Genomic DNA, 18,943 nt, shown 5'->3' with positions numbered 1-18,943 from the left:
GCCAACTGGGAGGCATACTAATGGCGCACCCTCGCATATACTAATGGCGCACCAGGTGGTGCGCCATTAGTATACCAGATACTAATGGCGCACCAGCTGGTGCGCCATTAGTAAAAATTACTAATGGCGTGCTATCAATGGCGCACCAGTGATGCGCCATTAATGGCCATATTAGGTGCGCCATTAGTAGTGGTATTTCTAGTAGTGGAAGAAGAATCTCGAACGAACCACCATAAGAATTGAAAATGAAAATAGCAAAGGCACAATTCACCGGAAAGAATGAATGAACTTGAGGGGATTTAGATACATGAGAACGAAGAGATCATGAACTGATTAGAGGGTATTTGAACGATGCACCGGTAAGATTTGGAGAATGATAGCTACACGCTGAGAAAGAAGAATTATGACATGATGGCCTTCGGAGGAAAGAAATGGAAACAACTCATGAAATGCTTCGGATGGTAAGAAAAGAATTGTCACAATGAAAACAATTATGAGGATAGCATGAAGCTAGAACCATGAATATTCAATAGAATGGACCAAGATTTAAGAGAAATCCTTCTTCGGTCTTCAAATGTTGAGAATGATGATGAGAACCACCATGAATTGTTGAGATACTCCAGGAGAATTAAAAGAGGAAAGGTTGAGCCAAAGATGAAAAGAATTTGAAAACGACCTTGGAGAAGGCATGTGACTGATGAAAATTCATTCTTACGTCAAACTTGGAAATGAATTTGAGAATCGCTCCTGATAATTCGAAGAGTCAGGTAAGATCCTTGGAAAAGACCCATGGGTTAGGGCCCACTCAAAAGGAAACACCGTTGACGATTTTTAAAGAGAGATTGCACCGGTAGAATAAAATGACTTGAATGAGATAATAATCTCGAAATAGCTTGAACGGATTGAGAATGGAAACACAAGTCTTATGAGATATCTTCAACACTCCAGAACAAATGAATAGGAAGAAGTGAATGATTAAGAGGTGCATCGGCATGAGAAATCATTAGGAACGAGGAAAGGAATATGATGAACACCGAAAGCTTGAGTTAAATCCACCGGAATAGAATACGAGAATGAAGAATGATGAACTTGAAGCTCGTGAGCATCTTCATGAAGGATCACCGGATCAGAACATTGATTGAAAAGAGTGAAGAGACTTCACATGAATAAATGGATACTTGATTAAGAAATCTGAGTCCTTGAAGAAAAAGGGTGGGAGGGCGGGAAAACAAAGGCAACATGGGGACAGATGAAACAAACACCGGTGAGAAAATTTAGAGTTGATCTTGCAGATGTTGAAAATGATCGGATCCACTTGAAGAGAAGCACACCGGTTGGAAAAGAGTTGACATGACAACCTCAATGATCAAAAGGATTAGCATTCACATAGCAATATGAGAACACCGATTAGGGAAAGGTATGGATTCAACACTTGGCATCGAAGCAACTCGAATACCACAAATAAAACAAAACAAAGGATTCGGCTTGCAGAATAAGCCAGAACAAATACATATGATAGAGATATACCCAATCCCATATCATGCATATGTCGGAAAGATATTCTAGTAGCTACTTGAATTCCCACCTATAAACTCCCAAAACTTTCTGGTTATGCAATCTGGTGTTGGGGATATAGGGGAAGCAATATATCTCACCCAAACTAACAATCCTACATCCAGTTGTATCCACCCGTCAACACATAACCAAGAAAACTCCGGAAATAGTGTACCTCAACCTTCGAAAAGCATCCGTTATACAAGCTATGGCAATACTCCCGAACTCCCGCCCCAGTACTGGGTGGCGTCGAGGTTATCTCACCAACAACTGCATAAAAGAGATTTTCGATGTCGGCAAAACTCAGGTATTCCAGAACTGCAACGATAAAATTGTGACGACAGCACCTCGGAGCTCAACTCCCCGGGTCACTGCCACATAAAAGACAGGAGGCACCAAGAACAATGTTCTCGTCACAAAACTATCGGAACGATTCCAAGATACCCGCATGATCCTAAATTTTTTTAAGTGAAATTTGAGGAGAGGAAAGTCAAAACATCTACGTCAAGAGACCTCACCAGAGCGATGAAGGGACTGAGGAGTAAAAAGAATCCTACTCTCCGATATATATAATCCTAATACTCAAAAATAGTTTTCTTCTAGACTCAACAACGGCCAACAATCAAGGGGGCTCCTATGGTCGGTCGAGGCTCTAATTACCAACTTGTCAAGCCCAATATGCGACCCTATCCAAAAGGAACTCGAAGGTCCCACCAAGGGTAGACCCGCATATTGAAACGCTTTTGCAAGGTGGATATCATTACATCAACATTACATAATAGATGGGGATACATACATAAGGCATACAATACCACACGAATACATCATCACAATACATAAGAGCATCATCCAACTACGGATGAAACACAAACAGAAACTCGAACGACATCCACCCTGCTAGCCCAGGCTGCCGACCTGGAACCTATCCCCTGATCGAAGAAGAAGCAGAAGAAGAACTCCAAAACAAGGAAACATCGCTCTCGCGTCATGATCATCGCATAACCTGTACCTCCAACTATTGTTGTAGTAATCTGTGAGCCACGAGGACTCGGCAATCCCATTACCATGGGTATCAAGACTAGCAAAGCTTAAAGGGAAAGGAAGGGGTAAAGTGGTGAGGTTGCAGCAGCGTCTAAGCATAATATGGTGGCTAACATACGCAAATAAGAGCGAGAAGAGAGCAAAAGGAACGGTCGTGGAGCTAGCAATGATCAAGAAGTGATCCTGAACTCCTACTTACGCCAAACATAACCCAAAACCGTGTTCACTTCCCGGACTCCGCCGAGAAGAGACCATCACGACTACACACGCGGTTGATGCGTTTTAATTCGGATCTGGTGTCAAGTTATCTACAACCGGACATTAACAAATTCCCATCTGCCTATAACCGCAGGCACGGCTTTCGAAAGATTATACCCTGCAGGGGTGTCCCAACTTAGCCCATGATAAGCTCTCGCGATCAACGAAGGATATACCTTCTCCCAGGAAGACCCGATCAGACTCGGAATCCCGGTTTACAAGACATTTCGACAATGGTAAAACAAGACCAGCAAGACCGCCCGATGCACCGACAATCCCGATAGGAGCTGCACATATCTCGTTCTCAGGGCAACACTAGATGAGCAATCCGTACAACAAAAACCAGACCTCAAGTTTCCCTGAGGGGGCACTGCAAAGGGCTCTAGTTCGGACCAACACTTAGACAAGCATTGGCCCGCGGGGGCTAAAATAAAGATGACCCTCGGGTTGGCCGACCCAAGGGAAGGGTATAGGTGGTGGTGAGGCAAATGGTAAAACCAAGGTTGGGCCTAGCTGGAGGAGTTTTATTCAAAGCGAACTGTCAAGGGGGTCCCATAAATCACCCAACCGCGTAAGGAATGCAAAATCCGGGAACATAACACCGGTATGACGGAAACTAGGGTGGCAAGAGTGGAACAAAACACCAGGCAAAAGGCCGAGTCTTCCACCCTTTACCAAGTATATAGATGCATTAATAATATAAGAGATATTGTGATATCCCAACATAAACCTGTCCACCATGGAGCAATCTTCAACTTCACCTGCAACTAACAACACTATAAGAGGGGCTGAGCAAAAGCCGTAACATAGCCAAGCAACGGTTTGCTAGGAAGGTGAAAAAGGTTAGAGGCTGACATGGCAATTTGAGAGGCTTGAAGAGCAAATGATAGGTAGCGCAGCAAAGCAATAGAACAAAGCAACTAGCATAGCAATGATAGTAGTGAGATCCAGGGTAGCGGTCATCTTGCCTGAAATCCCGCTAGGAAGAAGAATGAGTCCATGAAGAAGACGAACGGGAGTAGTCGAACAAATCCTCACAATCGCAACATTACCGGAAAGAAATAAACAACATGATAAACACACAAGCATAATCATGGGATGATTCACAATCAAGTATGATGCATGTCCGGTTTAAAAAGGCATGGCATGGCAAGTGCAACAAACAATACTACAAGTTAAGTGGAGATCAATATGCAATGAGTTGCATATTGACAAAACACCACATGCAGTTATTTAGTTTGATCTCGGTTATGTACCCAACAATATTAAATGTTATTAGCATGGCAAGGGGGTGAAGCATAAGAAAACTACCTAACTAGGCACGTTTAAATGAGGCCGGAAGAACTAACAACAATTCCGGAAACTCCTCATGTCTATATTTTAGATTTGGTACTGTTCTGCCCTAAACACAATTTTAGAGTTATTAAATAGTAAAACAAAGTGCACCATGTTAATCTAGGCATTTTTCCACCCCATTTACATATAAAGTTTATTAAAATTGGAGTTATGGTTATTTAGTTATGAAATAAATCATTTTAACATGGCATTTGAGCATGGATGAAAGCAGCATATTGAAACTAGACGAAATTCTAAGCATTTTACATATAAGACATGTTTCATTTGGATGCATGGATATTTAGATATGAGCAATGCAAAACAGGGGCATTTTCTGAAAATAAGAATGCATTGGAAAATGCTAAAATACAGACTGGTAAAAAAATGCACGGGCCGGATTGCGGCAACCTGCAGCGGCCCAGGAGGACTTGGCCCGAGTGAGCGCTGAGTGTGTGCGCGTGCAACAGTAAAGGAAAACAGGGCAAAAATTGGGGCAGCTGGGAATCGAACCCCATACCCCTCGGATGGATACTGGCTGCGCTAGCCACTGGGCTAGCTTTGTGTTGGTGATGCAAAGGGAAATCGGCGCAAGATAAAGCATATGGGCAACGCGACCAGGACCCAAACTGAAGCACGCACGGGGATCTCGGCGGCGACGGCAGCGAGCAAGCATGTCGCATGCGGTGGATGCAGAGCTACGGCGGGCGTACGGGGATGTGGTGTGGGTGCGCGCGTGCGGGTGTTGGCTCGGTTGGGCGAGGGTAGGAGCTGTGGCAAGGCATGGCCACGACTACGGCCATGGATGCCCGGTGATGCTTGTCGGCGACGGGAGCAAGCAGCGGCTGCAGGTGCAACAGATCACCCGCGGGGGTGTGGAAACTGACGAGGCTGTGTGCGGGTGAGCGGCAGCTTCTTGCCGGAGACCAAAGTGACGATGGAGGAACCATCAGGCATGCAAGCAACCCGCGACAGAGGAGGCAACCAACAAGAAAAAGGTACAGGGAAGCGTGGCTGCTCACGTAGAGGGGCTCGGAGGAGTCGAACGAGCTCAGGGACGTGACGAATTTAGCCGGCGGCGAGGTAGACCCGAGGAAGAAGAAGGAGAGGTCGGCGACAAGAAGAGGCCTCCAACTTGGCGTCCATGAAGCAGAGGAAGCAGGGGAAGCAGAGGTCATCGGGGAGGTCGATCCGAGGCTCGTGGACGCGTGTGTGGATGAAGGAGACGACGTCGAGTGCCGCGAATCTCTCCCCATGGCAGCAACGCAGAGGACGGAGGCGTACAAGCTGGGGACGAGCTTGAGCTCCTCCCGGCCATGGCGACGGCTATTGCATGGAGAGGCCTCACCTGGCGGCGACAGGAGAAGGAGGAGGGGGGGAATGGAGCGACCAGGGAACCCTAGGGTTGGGGCATGATTTATAGGGTGAAGGGAGCAGCTCCGGCCGTCAAATCAACACAAGCGTCGACGTGGACCTGCTGGATGAGCTACCGTACAGAGGCTAGAAGAAGAACAGAAGGGATCGGCATTGGTGGCCTCGCTGGGCTGAAAGAGGTAAGTGAGGTGGGCTGGTTGGAGGGAAAAGGCCCACGTGGCTTCAGATAAGGTGAGTCCTTTTCTTTTCTTTTATTCTGCCTAAAATAATTAGACACCTCCAAGATTGAAAAGGCCAGGGGTTTTGGGAAGCAAACTCACAGGGATAAAGATATATATGCAGTCCTGGATTTATGCAGTATTTGAATAAATTGTTTTGGCCATTTTTAAAGGTATAAAAATAATTTCAAGTTTGAATTAAATTCAAACTTGAGCCATTTTTAACCCAACCAAAACAACTCCAAAATAGATGACGTTTGTCAGAGGTTAAGGATGAGGTGCACTAGCATCAGGAAAAAAATGAACAATTATGGAGGAGGGGAAAATGTCACTTGCAAAAACATGAAGGAAGAAGTAGGGGAGAGGTGATGATACATGGGCATATGGCTTGAGAAAGATAGCAAGGGCTGATGCACACACAACATGAAGAATGCAACCCACATGATGAGCATGATGAAATGCAAAATGACAAGGGTACAATGCAACATAACAAGTGCGATGAGCATGGTGCAAGAAGCAAATATATGACAAGGCACTCAACATAATCATGGCATAACATATATGAATGAAATATGCAAAACAATTATGATAATGCAACAAACATAATGAACACACATCAATAACTAAAATAAATGGAAGGACAACTGAAGCATCGGTCTCGGGGCGTTACATAAACCTACTCCGAAAAAGAGGGGTGTTCTATTTCTCACTCCTGAAGATATGCAAGAGGCAAATAAATGAATTAAAGAAAAAGGTATCAGAGCTGAATATGTTAAGAATTTACCACCTATTGAAGAAATACATGGTCTGAATATACCGCCTGTCGAAGAAACACATTGTCTTGATAACCCGACACAGGTAGTAAAGGTAAATTCTCTCTATAGATATGATAAAGTTGAAATCCCGTCTACGAAATTTCATAGTCCATGCTTAGATGAATTTGATGACTTTATGGCTAGACAAGAAAGTTTTAATGCTTATGTTGGTAGAGAATTAAAGAATAATGCTTTCGAAAATGGACGCTTGAGTGATTATATGGCTAGAGTTAAAGATGAACTTAAACTCATTAGCAAATATGCTTCTATGGTTACCACTCAAGCAGAGCAAGTACTTAAAGCCCAAAGTGAGTTGCTTGATGAATTAAATAATAAACATGACTCTGCTGTTAGAGTGGCTACTAGAAGTGGTAGAATGACTCAGGAACCTTTGTATCCTGAAGGCCACCCTAAGAGAATCGAGCAGGATTCTCAGGGAAATAATTTAGAGGCACCTAGTTCTTCTAAAAAGAAGAAAGAGAAAAATGATAGGGCTTTGCATGCTTCTAGTGAACCTGTTGTAGACACACCTGAGAATCCCAATGATATTTCTATTTCTGATACTGAAACACAATCAGGTGATGAACATGAACCTGGTGATAATGTTAATGATAATGTTCATGCAGATGCTCAACCTAGCAAAAATAATACTGAAGTAGAGATTGAACCTGTTGTTGATCTTGATAACCCACAATCAAAGAATCAACGTTATGATAAGAGAGATTTTGTTGCAAGGAAGCACGGTAGAGAAAGAGAACCATGGGTTCAGAAACCCATGCCCTTTCCTCCTAAACCATCCAAGACAAAGGATGATGAGGATTTTGAGCGCTTTGCTGAAATGATTAGACATATTTTCTTACGTATGCACTTAACTGATATGCTTAAAGTAAATTCGTATGCTAAGTATATGAAGGATATCATTACAAATAAAACAAAGATACCGGAAGCTGAAATTTCCACCATGCTTGCTAATTATACTTTTAAAGGTGGAATATCAAAGAAACTTGGAGATCCCGTGGTACCAACTATACCATGCTCCATTAAAAGAAACTATGTTAAACTGCTTTATGTGATCTTGGAGCCGGTGTTAGTGTTATGCCTCTTTCTCTATATCATAGACTTGAATTGAATAAGTTGACACCTACTGAAATTTCTTTGCAAATGGCTGATAGATCAACTGCTATACCTGTCGGTATTTGTGAGGATGTGCCTGTTGTGGTTGCAAATGTCACTATCTTAATGGACTTAGTTATTCTTGATATTCTCGAGGACGATAGTATGTCGATTATCCTTGGTAGACCCTTTTTGAATACTGCAGAGCCTGTTATTGATTGCAACAAAGGCAATGTCACTTTTCATGCTAATGGTAATGAGCATACGGTACACTTTCCGAGGAAACAATCTCAAGTTCATAGCATCAATTCTATTGGAAAAATTGCAACTATCATTATTGGAGGTTTTGAATTTCCTCTTCCTACTGTCAAGAAAAAGTAAGATATTCTTATTGTTGGGGATGTTCATATCCCCGTTGAGGTAACCTAGTGTTATTCGAAATTTGTCCGGTTCCGTGTTATTAGGAATGAGTTTGTTAACAAGACTTGATCAACCTTGTTAGTGGATTCATTTTGATGATCATGAGATGGATGAAACTAGAAGGCACAACCTTCTATACCCTATTTTTACTTTCTGTTATTTAAAATAGTATTATCTGTCTATTTTCTTATTTATCCATGCAATAAAAAATATCCCGAAAATAAAAGTGCTCCAAATGCCCTGCAAATTTAGTATGAATTTTTATGGAATATTTGAGGATTTTAGGCACTAAAAACACTGCAAGAGGGGCAAGCACCAGGCCACGAGGGTGGAGGGCGTGCCCACACCCCCTGGGAGTGCCCCCTATCTCGTGGGCCCATGGTGGCCCCCATCCATTTATTCCTGCACCCACACACTCCTTCTTCCCAAAAAAATCCCCATCCATCTCAAGCACGAGTTCTAGCTCATTTTGGTGCGATTTTCGATCTCCTTGCTCAAATCTCCATTCACAAAACTGCTTTGGGAGATTGTTGCTTGGTATGTGACTCCTCCATTGGTCCAATTAGTTTTTGTTCTAGTGCTTTATTCATTGCAAATTTTTGCTGCATAGGTGGCCCTGTTCTTGAGCTTGCATGTCAAATTTATGAGGTCCCAAGTAATTCTAATGCATGATATAGGATCTAGGCACTTGTAGGAGTAGTTGCTACCAATCTTGTTTAGTTTTATTCACTTTTATTTTGAAGTTACTAAAATTTCAGAAATTTTCAGAAAATGTTAAGGAGATTTTTTAGGGGCTCTTCTAGCCAAGGCTCCCAGGATAAACAAGCTAAAGAGAAGGAAAAGGCCAAGTATAATCTCCCTCGCATAGTGGAAGTACGCCCGTATGAATGGCCCTGTGATGATTCTTTGAGAGAAGCCGAGATTTATGAAGACTTTTACTCTTTGATTGAAAATGCAGGCCTAGCCGACTTCCTCCACGACCGGATCGATCAGCATCTCTTACTCACCAGTACTTTCGTGCAAAACTTTTATTACTATCCTAAGAAATCACCTCCTTCAGTATCGTTCCATTTATATGATGAATTCAGGGAAATGTCTTTACGCAATTTTTGCGCGGTATGTAGAATACCCTTTGAGGGTAAACTAGATGAACCACGACGTAAAGATGTGGATGGCTTTGTTAACACCATTACTGTAGGAGATCCGAAGAAGGGTTCCGATGTGAGAATCTCTAGCATACACTTTCCTGTTTTACACTACTTTGCCATATTTGCTAGTCGATGCTTAATTGGTCGTGGAAATAGTGGCAACTTCAATGTTCCTGTTATTATTATTCTTCTCCATGCCTTGTTTGGAGATAATAGTTTTAGTATGGGTACCGTTATTGCTGAACGGCTAAGCCTGAACCATACAAAGGGCCCCATCTTTGGAGGTATCTATGCTGCACATCTTGCTAAACATTTTGAGATACCTATTAGGCACCATGAAAAAGAGGAGACAATATTGCCTCCTTACATTTTAGATTACAGGAGCATGGTAGCGCATGAGTTTATTGTTGACAACAAAGATAAGATGCTTCTGTATAACCTGAGATTTAATAAGAAACACAATGAGACTATTATTCTGCATGCGCCTCTGTTGTTTGATTTGACTGCAGTTAATTATCTTGTTATGCCGGAGGCAGTGTACACTCATCGAGGCCAAGCATCCACTCCAGAGCCTGAGCCTGAGCCGGAACCTTCACTGGACCCTTATCGTTCATCATCTTACCAGTGGGATCCGGAGGAGATGGCTAGCCAGTGTTATCCTGATTACACCCATCAGTACACCGGGGAGAATAGCCGCGGTCCTTGGCAGTAAACCAACTTAGGCCAAAAGCCTAAGCTTGGGGGAGTACGTATTTCTCACCGACTTTACATTCATGTTCACACACTATTCTAGCTGTCGATGCTCATACTCTTTCATTGTATTATCCATGCTAGTTTAATTTTCTTTTTCTCACTTTCTTCTTGTGTGTTTGATAAACCTTAAGAAAACCAAAAAAAAGTAGTTAGGTTAATTTCCATGCTGGTAGTAGTAATTAAAAGAAAACCCAAAAAGATTTCTTGTTCTTCTTTTGCTTGTTGGGAGCTTTCCCGTGTAAATAGTTTTATTTCTTTTCTTTCCTTTGGGGGTCGAGAGGAGAAGACCATATTGAAAATGTTTAGTGGCTCTCATATGCATGATTGTTTATTTAACTTAGAGCCCATATTATTTTGTCTTCTCTCTTGAGTTGAATGCTTGCAGATTCCAGCTTAGTCCAATGCACGCGCACTATTATTATTATTATTATACACATCGTTCAGTCGTGCAAGTGAAAGACATTAATGACGATATATGATGGACTGATTGAGATGAGAAAAGATGGTATGAACTCGACCTCTCTCATTTTTGTAAATATGATGAGTTCATCGTTCCTGATTCAACTTATTATGAAGTAAACATATTTGCAATGACATTTAGATATTATAGTTGCTTGTGCCATGCTTAATTAGCTATGAGTTATAATGGTTTACCTTGCATGCCAACATGCTATTAAAATGATTGTGATGTGGTATGATGGGGTGGTATCCTCCTTTGAATGAATTGAGTGACTCGACTTGGCACATGTTCACGCATGTAGTTGAAACAAATTAACATAGCCTTCACGATATTTATGTTCATGGTAGCTTATATCCTCTCATGCTTGTACTTAGTGTGAATTAATTTTAATGCATGTTCATGACAGTTGTCGCTCTCTCAGTTGGTCGCTTCCTAGTCTTTTGCTAGCCTTCACCTGTACTAAGCGGGAATACTACTTGTGCATCCAAACTCCTTAAACCCCAAAGTTGTTCCATATGAGTCCACCATACCTTCATATATGCGGTATCTACCTGCCGTTCCAAGTAAATTTGTATGTGCCAAACTCCAAACGTTCAAATGAAATACTGTTTTGTATGCTCGAGCAGCTCATTATTCAACTAGGGCTGCCTATATATTCCATGCTAGGTGGGTTATTCTCAAGAGGAGTGGACTCTGCTCCTCATTCACGAGAAAGGTCCGGTATCCGGGATGCCCAGTCCCATGATCCAAAAAGATCAAAGCAAATCAAAATAATTAAACAAAACTCCCCCAGGGCTGTTGTTAGTTGGAGGCACTCGTTGTTTCGAGCAAGTCATGGATTTATGCTTGTTGGTGGTGGGGGTGTATAAACTTTTACCATTCTGTTTGGGAACCGCCTATAATGCATGTAGTATGGAAGATATTGTTGTGTAGACAGTGAAAGTATGCCGCTCAAAATGTTATTCATCTCTATTTTAAAATGGAGCTCTAGCACCTATACAAATCCCTGCTTCCCTCTGCGAAAGGCCTATCTATTTACTTTTATGTTGAGTCATCACCTTCTTATTAAAAAGCACCCGCTGGAGAGCACATTGTCATTTGCATTCATTGCTATTAGTTTATATTGGATATGACTTGACTGGATCTCTTTTACCATGAATTACAATGTTTAGTCAGTCCTTGATCTTTAAAGGTGCTCTGCATTTATGTCTTGCGGTCTTAGAAAGGGCTAACGAGATACCATCTTGTTATATCATATTATGATTGTTCTGAGAAAGTGTTGTCATCCGACTTTTATTATTATTGCTCGCTAGCTGATTATGCCATTGATATGAGTAAATGTGAGACCTAAGTGTTATTGTGAGTATGGTTAGTTCATAATCTTTGCTGAAAGCTTGAATGCTAGCTTTACATATTTACAACAACAAGAGCAAACAGAGTTTGTAAAAGTTTTTCTTTATCACATTCAGTTTATCAGCTGAATTGCTTGTGGACAAGCAAAGGTTTAAGCTTGGGGGAGTTGATATGTCTCCAACGTATCTACTTTTCCAAACACTTTTGCCCTTGTTTTGGACTCTAACTTGCATGATTTGAATGAAACTAACCAGGATTGATGCTGTTTCAGTAGAACTGCCATGATGTCGTTTATTGTGCAGAAAACAAAAGTTCTCGGAATGACCTGAAAATCCACGGAGATAAGTTTTGGAAAATATAAAAAATATTGGTGAAAGAATCAAGTCTAGGGGGCCCACACCCTGTCCACGACGGTGGGGGCGCACCCTCCCTCCTGGGCGCGCCCCCTGTCTCGTGGGCCCCCTGATGCTCCACCGACCTCAATTCCAACTCCAAATATTCTGTTTCACGGAGAAAATAATCAAAGAAAAAGTTTCATCACGTTTTACGATACGGAGCCGCCGCCAATCCCTAATCTCTCTCGGGAGGGCTGATCTGGAGTCCGTTCGGGGCTCCGGAGAGGGGGATTCATCGCTGTCGTCATCATCAACCATCCTCCATCACCAATTTCATGATGCTCACCGCCGTGCATGAGTAATTCCATCGTAGGCTTGCTGGACGGTGATGGGTTGGATGAGATTTACCATGTAATCAAGTTAGTTCTGTTAGGGTTTGATCCCTAGTATCCACTATGTTCTGAGATTGATGTTGCTATGACTTTGCTATGCTTAATGCTTGTCACTAGGGCTCGAGTGCCATGATTTTCAGATCTGAACCTATTATGTTTTCATGAATACATGTGAGTTCTTGATCCTATCTTGCAAGTATATAGTCACCTATTATGTGTTATGATCCGACAACCCCGAAGTGACAATAACCGGAATACTTCTTGGTGATGACCATAATTTGAGGAGTTCATGTATTCACTATGTGCTAATGCTTTGTTCCGGTTCTCTATTAAAAGGAGGCCTTAATATCCCTCAGTTTCCACTAGGACCCCGCTGCCACGGGAGGCTAGGACAAAAGATGTCATGCAAGTCCTTTTCCATAAGCATGTATGACTATATTCAGAATACATGCCTACATTACATTGATGAATTGGAGCTGGTTCTGTGTCACCCTATGTTATAGCTACTAGTTGACCCGTTGCGCCAAATGGCGCAGAGACCTGCTGAAGACATGTTGTCGATGAAAAGAGTTTCATGCTGCAAGAACCTTCAACTAAATGATGGTATTTTGTAAACATGTTTATTGCGTTGTTAAATAATAGTCTGGGAAAAGGGAAATTTTGCATAATGTGAATATGTTTAATTTGAAAAAATGGCCACTATGATGAGAGAGTAAAGTTGGCATGGTTGTATTTTTTAGCAAGTTTGAAAACATGGTTATCATGATGAAAAATCAGGCCATGCATATATTTCTTGGAAAAAAGAGGGGGAAAGATAACCCTAGTTGACCCGTTGCGCCAAATGGTGCAAAGACCCGCTAAAGCCATGTTGTCGATGAAAATAGTTTCATTTTGCAAGGACATATTCGATATTGGTAGTAGAAAGGCCATGTGTTAATCATATTATATTGAAAACATGTTTATTCCATGTGCGCGATGAAAAGATATTCAAGGTTTAGTTGTTGGCAAGCACATATGGCAACAAATTTAATCTCCTTTAGTCTGGATAAACGGTAGCTTGCCGTTGCGCCAAATGGTGCAGAGGCACGCTAAATCCATGTTTGCGATGAAAAAAATATCCATGGTTGAATACCTTTTAATATGAAACATGATGGATTGGTGTCTATAATTAGATATATATACACATTTTATTTTGGTAGCAGTCCCATTTAAAACAAAATAGAGTTTTTGGGTTGGCCGCTTGGAGTAGAATCGTTGGGTCAAATAGCGCAGAGTCCCATTTAAAACCATGGGCGCATTGAAAATACTTGATTTTTTTGTAATTTTAGGTGTGAGTAACCACTTGATACCAACGCAAATCATTTCAATCGAAACTTAATAATGATTTCTCTTTACAAATATTTACGTACTTGAGCATGCACAATTTGTAATGAATTACATTTTTAAACATGAGATTGAAGTAGCTAACATTTTGCATTTAAGATAGCATATGATGAGATAGGAATAAAAGTTTGGTTCTTCCTGAGACTCACCAAACTTCAATGCACACATACACTAATACACAGACCCAACAAAATCAGATCAGTGGTTTCAAATAGTTGAGCCTGCAATTAGAAAGTCCAAGGAGTTGTGAACTTGTGCACTAAAAAAAGTAAACATATTTGACAATAAAATGTACTTAATACATGATAAACATTGTGTACAAGAGAATGGTCAATTACATCATATAATTTGGTTCTATACAAAATGAAATTTCCTCTTTTGTGTACATCCTAAAGACCACCCCCTTGTGATGAACGTTTTGTTCTTCGAGTCAAATGGCACAACTCCTGTCCTTTGTGGAAAAATAAAGGAGTCTGCAATACCCATCAATGTCCAGAGCAAAAAGATTATGTAATGCATCGCAACTAATTGATTGTTTTATCTCCGCAACTATAAATCGTGTCTTCAAAAGGTTGCCGAAGCTCTAAACTTCTCCGGAATAGCTGCAACAGAAAAGAATAAGCTATACCATACTCAAGTTGACCACTGCAGCAAAGATCGTTATAAAACAGAAACTTCAAAGGCCATACAAGGTAATGTGTTGATAGGATTTAGAAAACAATTGCTGGAAAATGAATATATTTCTCAACACCAAACAAACTAAGAAAAAAATTTCAACACTAAAATAAAACTGCATCAAGCACAATGGTTCCACTACACTATGTCGACGCCTAATTGCTAATTTACATTTTACGATTGATGGAACAAACAACATATAAAGAATCACGTTTGAAGTATATCAAAAGCTTGTAGCTTGGAAAGCGAAAACAAGACAAGACACATGAGACTTGTAGGACATATATTTCTCAAAGAACACAACCGAACCTTAGTGTGCAAAGATCATAGTGCTCGACCACCAATCCTTGAACTGGTTAAAGTACAAACAAAATTAATCTTGTCATAGAATAAAACCATTATGACCGACTAAATCCAACCTGACAAAATGATCCACAGAACATTTGATGTGTCGTTAATTGCTAGTTGTTATTTTTTTGGAAAAAAACCATGGCGCAACATATCTTGTATTGCTGTTTATAGAACAAAGGAAATTCAAGCAATATTTTAACATTAAATTTATCTTCCATCCTAATGATAGCCTCATACAACGCCACATCTTTAAGCTTGAGCTTTTGAAAAATACCATACAAATATGTTAGATGGGTGCAAACGCTTCTATTCTCGTTATTAATTTGTTGCAATGCAAATTTGTAAGATATACATACAATTCCGGCTAGAAATACACTGACAAATTGCCATTGAAATCATCATAGGAAACTAAGAACAGGTTCCACCTTTTTCTTGAAAGAAAATAAAGAAAGAAAGAACATACCAGAATTTTAATATGAGTAGCAAAGAGGTGGAGAACCATAATCCTTCTTCGGGCAGAGACAACAGCGGACGGCTTGGTGCCTGCTGAGGAACGTGTGACATTATTGGATTAACCTCTTGGCAGATGAGCATGCATGAAGAACATCAATACAAAAAGTGATATAAAATATTGAAAAGTTTTAGGTTCATTTATGTTATTTGAAGCCAAAATGTCCTAGCCAAAGAGAGTTGTACCGGCAGAACAAACATTCCAGGTTTCTTTTGGAAGCCACAAGAACAAACTGCCAAACACACTACTAGTATTCATACAGTCGATATTGCTACAATAGAATGTGCGAAAATTCTTAATGTTCTTTCTCTTGATGAAAAATAGGATGTTTGCATTATGGAGGATTAAACGATGGCAAATTAGATGTAGCCAAATTGAGCATAGAGATTCATGCATTAGAGGATAGTGGGTTTCAGAGATGTTGTCTGGTTTCCAGACCTGCAGGCAGCCGACAGCGTTTCCGGTTGTATTGTTTGGTGAATCCGGACACTGGGCAGGCTGTCGATGGACATACTCGGCCTGTCCAATGGTGACCTCGATCTTGAAGAGTCCACTGCATTCACTTGGCCATCAATATTTTGCATCAAATATCATAGAATCCTATAAATAAATATATCAGGAATTCTTCTAATACTATAGTAACATCCGGCATCTTACCTCCCTCTCTCTTTCTCCCTCCTCTCCTTCCTTCTCTCTCTGTCCCTCATCTCTCTCTCCTATAGGGACCGGGCCATGGCGCTGGATCTAATCAAACACCCCAGTCGTTGCCTCCTGCCTGCAGGTCGCCGCCGCTGCTGGAGATGCCCGCCATCACGCCCGCATCCGCATGCCTCGGTTTGTACATGAAAACATATGAAACATTAAAAAGCAGAGAAGCAAGATCTGTAGTGTTCCCATCAACCATTGAAAGATTTAATTAGGAATGAATTAGTTGTGCACACAGTAAAGAGTCAAAGCTTAAAAACAATCAAAACATATTTAGTCAAATCAGCAGCAATCTGAAATTACAACTACTATGATATTTTTAGAAACCAATCTTGCAAGCGAAGCAGGATAATTGCCACAATCTTCTAGGAATTCATGGCCCCACCTAGCTAGTATCAACAAATGCCAAAAGTTGGTGATCCCATGAATGTATTAAGTGATTGTCTTAAAGTTTGTACCAGACCTCACACAATATCCCTGCAAAAATTGGACAAACTGAAACTACTAATACTTTGAACTTGCACAAAACAGAAAGGTACCATTTTTATTCAAGCTACATTTATAGGCTGCTTTTTAGTTACAGAAAGTTGGGAGACACATAATCAAAGCAAGCCCACAGATAGTGATAGATGAGGCAGAACAACTACTATAGTGAAAGTATCCAAGAAATCAACCAATGATAGAAATACCATGCAAATCTTATCCAAAAACACAAACAATAAAAGTTATTAGCACTCTGCCGCAGAAATCAAATAGGGGAGGTATTGACCTGAGGTTTGCATTATAAATTTGTGTGTTGATGCCATGGACGATCGAAGATCGGCTACGAAGCTGAGGCACAACCAATGGTACCTATGATATCCAGGAATTAAAATCATTAGTTTTCCAAAAATGAAGTATGGAGGCGGGGAGGATAGGAGCACACTGCCACAGATAACCACATAATTATCCTGCAAATGCTTGTCGTTGGCATAAGAATATACTGCCACCAAAAGTCCCAAAGCCAACCATTCCAGGACCAACCTCAACATCTGCAGAGCGGTCAAGTACAAAATAATTAATTCTCAATTTATGTGTTGATGCCATGGACGATCGAAGATCGGCTACGAAGCTGAGGCACAATCAATGGTACCTATGACATCCAGGAATTAAAATCATTAGTTTTCCAAAAATGAAGTATGGAGGCGGGGAGGATAGGAGCACACTGCCACAGATAACCACATAATCGTCCTGCAAATGCTTGTCATCGGCATAAGAATATACTACCACCAAAAGTCCCAAAGCCAACCATTCCAGGACCAACCTCAACATCTGCAGAGCGGTCAAGTACAAAATAATTAGTTCTCTAGCACATATATCTTGAGCAGAACTCTTAATTTGAATCATTTGAGGCAATTATCATTCTGTATAACCAGCCTCATTAATCCCCCATGCAAAAAAAACTGTACTCTTAGCAACAAAAAAAGCGGATAATGGAATAGGAAAAACACTAAAATGTCTACTTCCAGATTTTTTTTTGCGGGTTACTTTCAGATTCATGGGCGTGCAAGCACTATGGAGTAAAACTGAACAAACAAATCTAAAATTCATGGGATGAGAAGGAGGAGGTGAAGGAGCAGGAAGATAGGGAGGAGCTCACATAGGGAGGTGCCACGAGGGGAGAGGGAGACGGCGGCGCTATCCCTGCAGTGACAGCACGCAGGTGGATCGGCCGCTTCTCGCTGATGGATGCAACCTCGTCCTCCCTGTCCTTGGCCGCCGCCGCATCGGCCCTCTCCGCGCCCGCCCCAGCCGCCTCCATACCTGGGCCCAGCCGATCCGCCTCATGGCTCGCATCCGCTGCTTCCCTCCTCCGGCCGAAGACGCGTTGGTTGAGCTCCTCCTCCGTACCTATCTCGCACCGAGGTCACTCCTCCTCCCGCGGCTTCCTCGCAACCTGGGGCAGATGAGAACCTCATGAGGTGGTGGATCTCATCGAAACGGACGGCGAAGCCTCTAGGTTGCGGCTGTGGTGAGGGGAGGAGGGGGGAGAAGGGAGAAAGAAGGAGAGGAGATGCGGCTGTGTTGATTGGGATAATGGGCTACGGTTTCCCACCAATGGCGGCTAGCCAGGGAGAGAGATCGAGGAGGGAGGGAGCGGTGCGGGCGAGGGGATTGGGCGCGGGGCAGGGAGGGAGTGGTGCGGGTGGGGGGATTGGGCGATGCCCGCCCCACACTCCCGCAGATGGCATGGCGCGCACGCGGCGGGCGGGGAGAGGGTGATTCTGCACCTCGAATCAGTTCGCCCAGCCAACACGGGCGCTACAAGAGCCCACCGCTCATTGGCTATGCAAAGTCATCGTGCAGTAAAAACAAGCAGTGAAACAGCCAGGGAACATCCAATGCCTGAAACGAAGTCAAAGATCGGACTTCCGAAGATCGAACGGCCAACGAAGCCTGCCATCGAGGGAGCTCCCTCGGAGCGATTTGGCTAGTGTCTGTTTTGTTTTAAATTACATGAGGAATCGCATCCGACATAATTTTCCACGACTGATCCAATGCCTATGAGCTTTTCACATATTGTGCTTTGCTTATTTACTTTTCCGTTGCTACTATTACAATTACTACAAAACTATTATCTTTACTTTTGCCACTGTTACCATTACTATCATACTACTTTGCTACTAAATACTTTGCTGTAGATACTAAGTTATCCAGGTGTGGTTGAATTGACAAGTCAACTGCTAATACTTAAGAATATTCTTTGGCTCCC

The 18,943-nt window shown here is 41.9% G+C and overlaps 1 long non-coding RNA gene across 6 annotated transcripts; it reads right to left on the bottom strand.

Moving 5' to 3' along the window:
• Window positions 1-14,209: 14,209 nt before the first annotated feature.
• On the bottom strand, window positions 14,210-18,390 carry LOC123044853 (uncharacterized). 6 transcript variants are annotated; one of them, XR_006420575.1, is made up of 7 exons: window positions 17,831-18,388; window positions 17,324-17,502; window positions 17,117-17,222; window positions 16,144-17,043; window positions 15,925-16,039; window positions 15,439-15,518; window positions 14,210-14,551 (listed from the first exon to the last, which is right to left on the bottom strand). It is a non-coding gene; the product is annotated as an uncharacterized lncRNA (long non-coding RNA). The 6 variants fall into 6 exon arrangements; XR_006420576.1 differs by having other exon boundaries at window positions 17,130-17,222; XR_006420577.1 differs by having other exon boundaries at window positions 17,133-17,222.
• Window positions 18,391-18,943: the final 553 nt, after the last annotated feature.

Source organism: Triticum aestivum, chromosome 2B (genome assembly GCF_018294505.1).
Source record: "Triticum aestivum cultivar Chinese Spring chromosome 2B, IWGSC CS RefSeq v2.1, whole genome shotgun sequence".
Classification (NCBI taxonomy): Eukaryota; Viridiplantae; Streptophyta; class Magnoliopsida; order Poales; family Poaceae; genus Triticum; species Triticum aestivum.
Note: the sequence above shows the minus strand (reverse complement) of the source record. Positions and strands in the feature narration are given on the sequence as shown.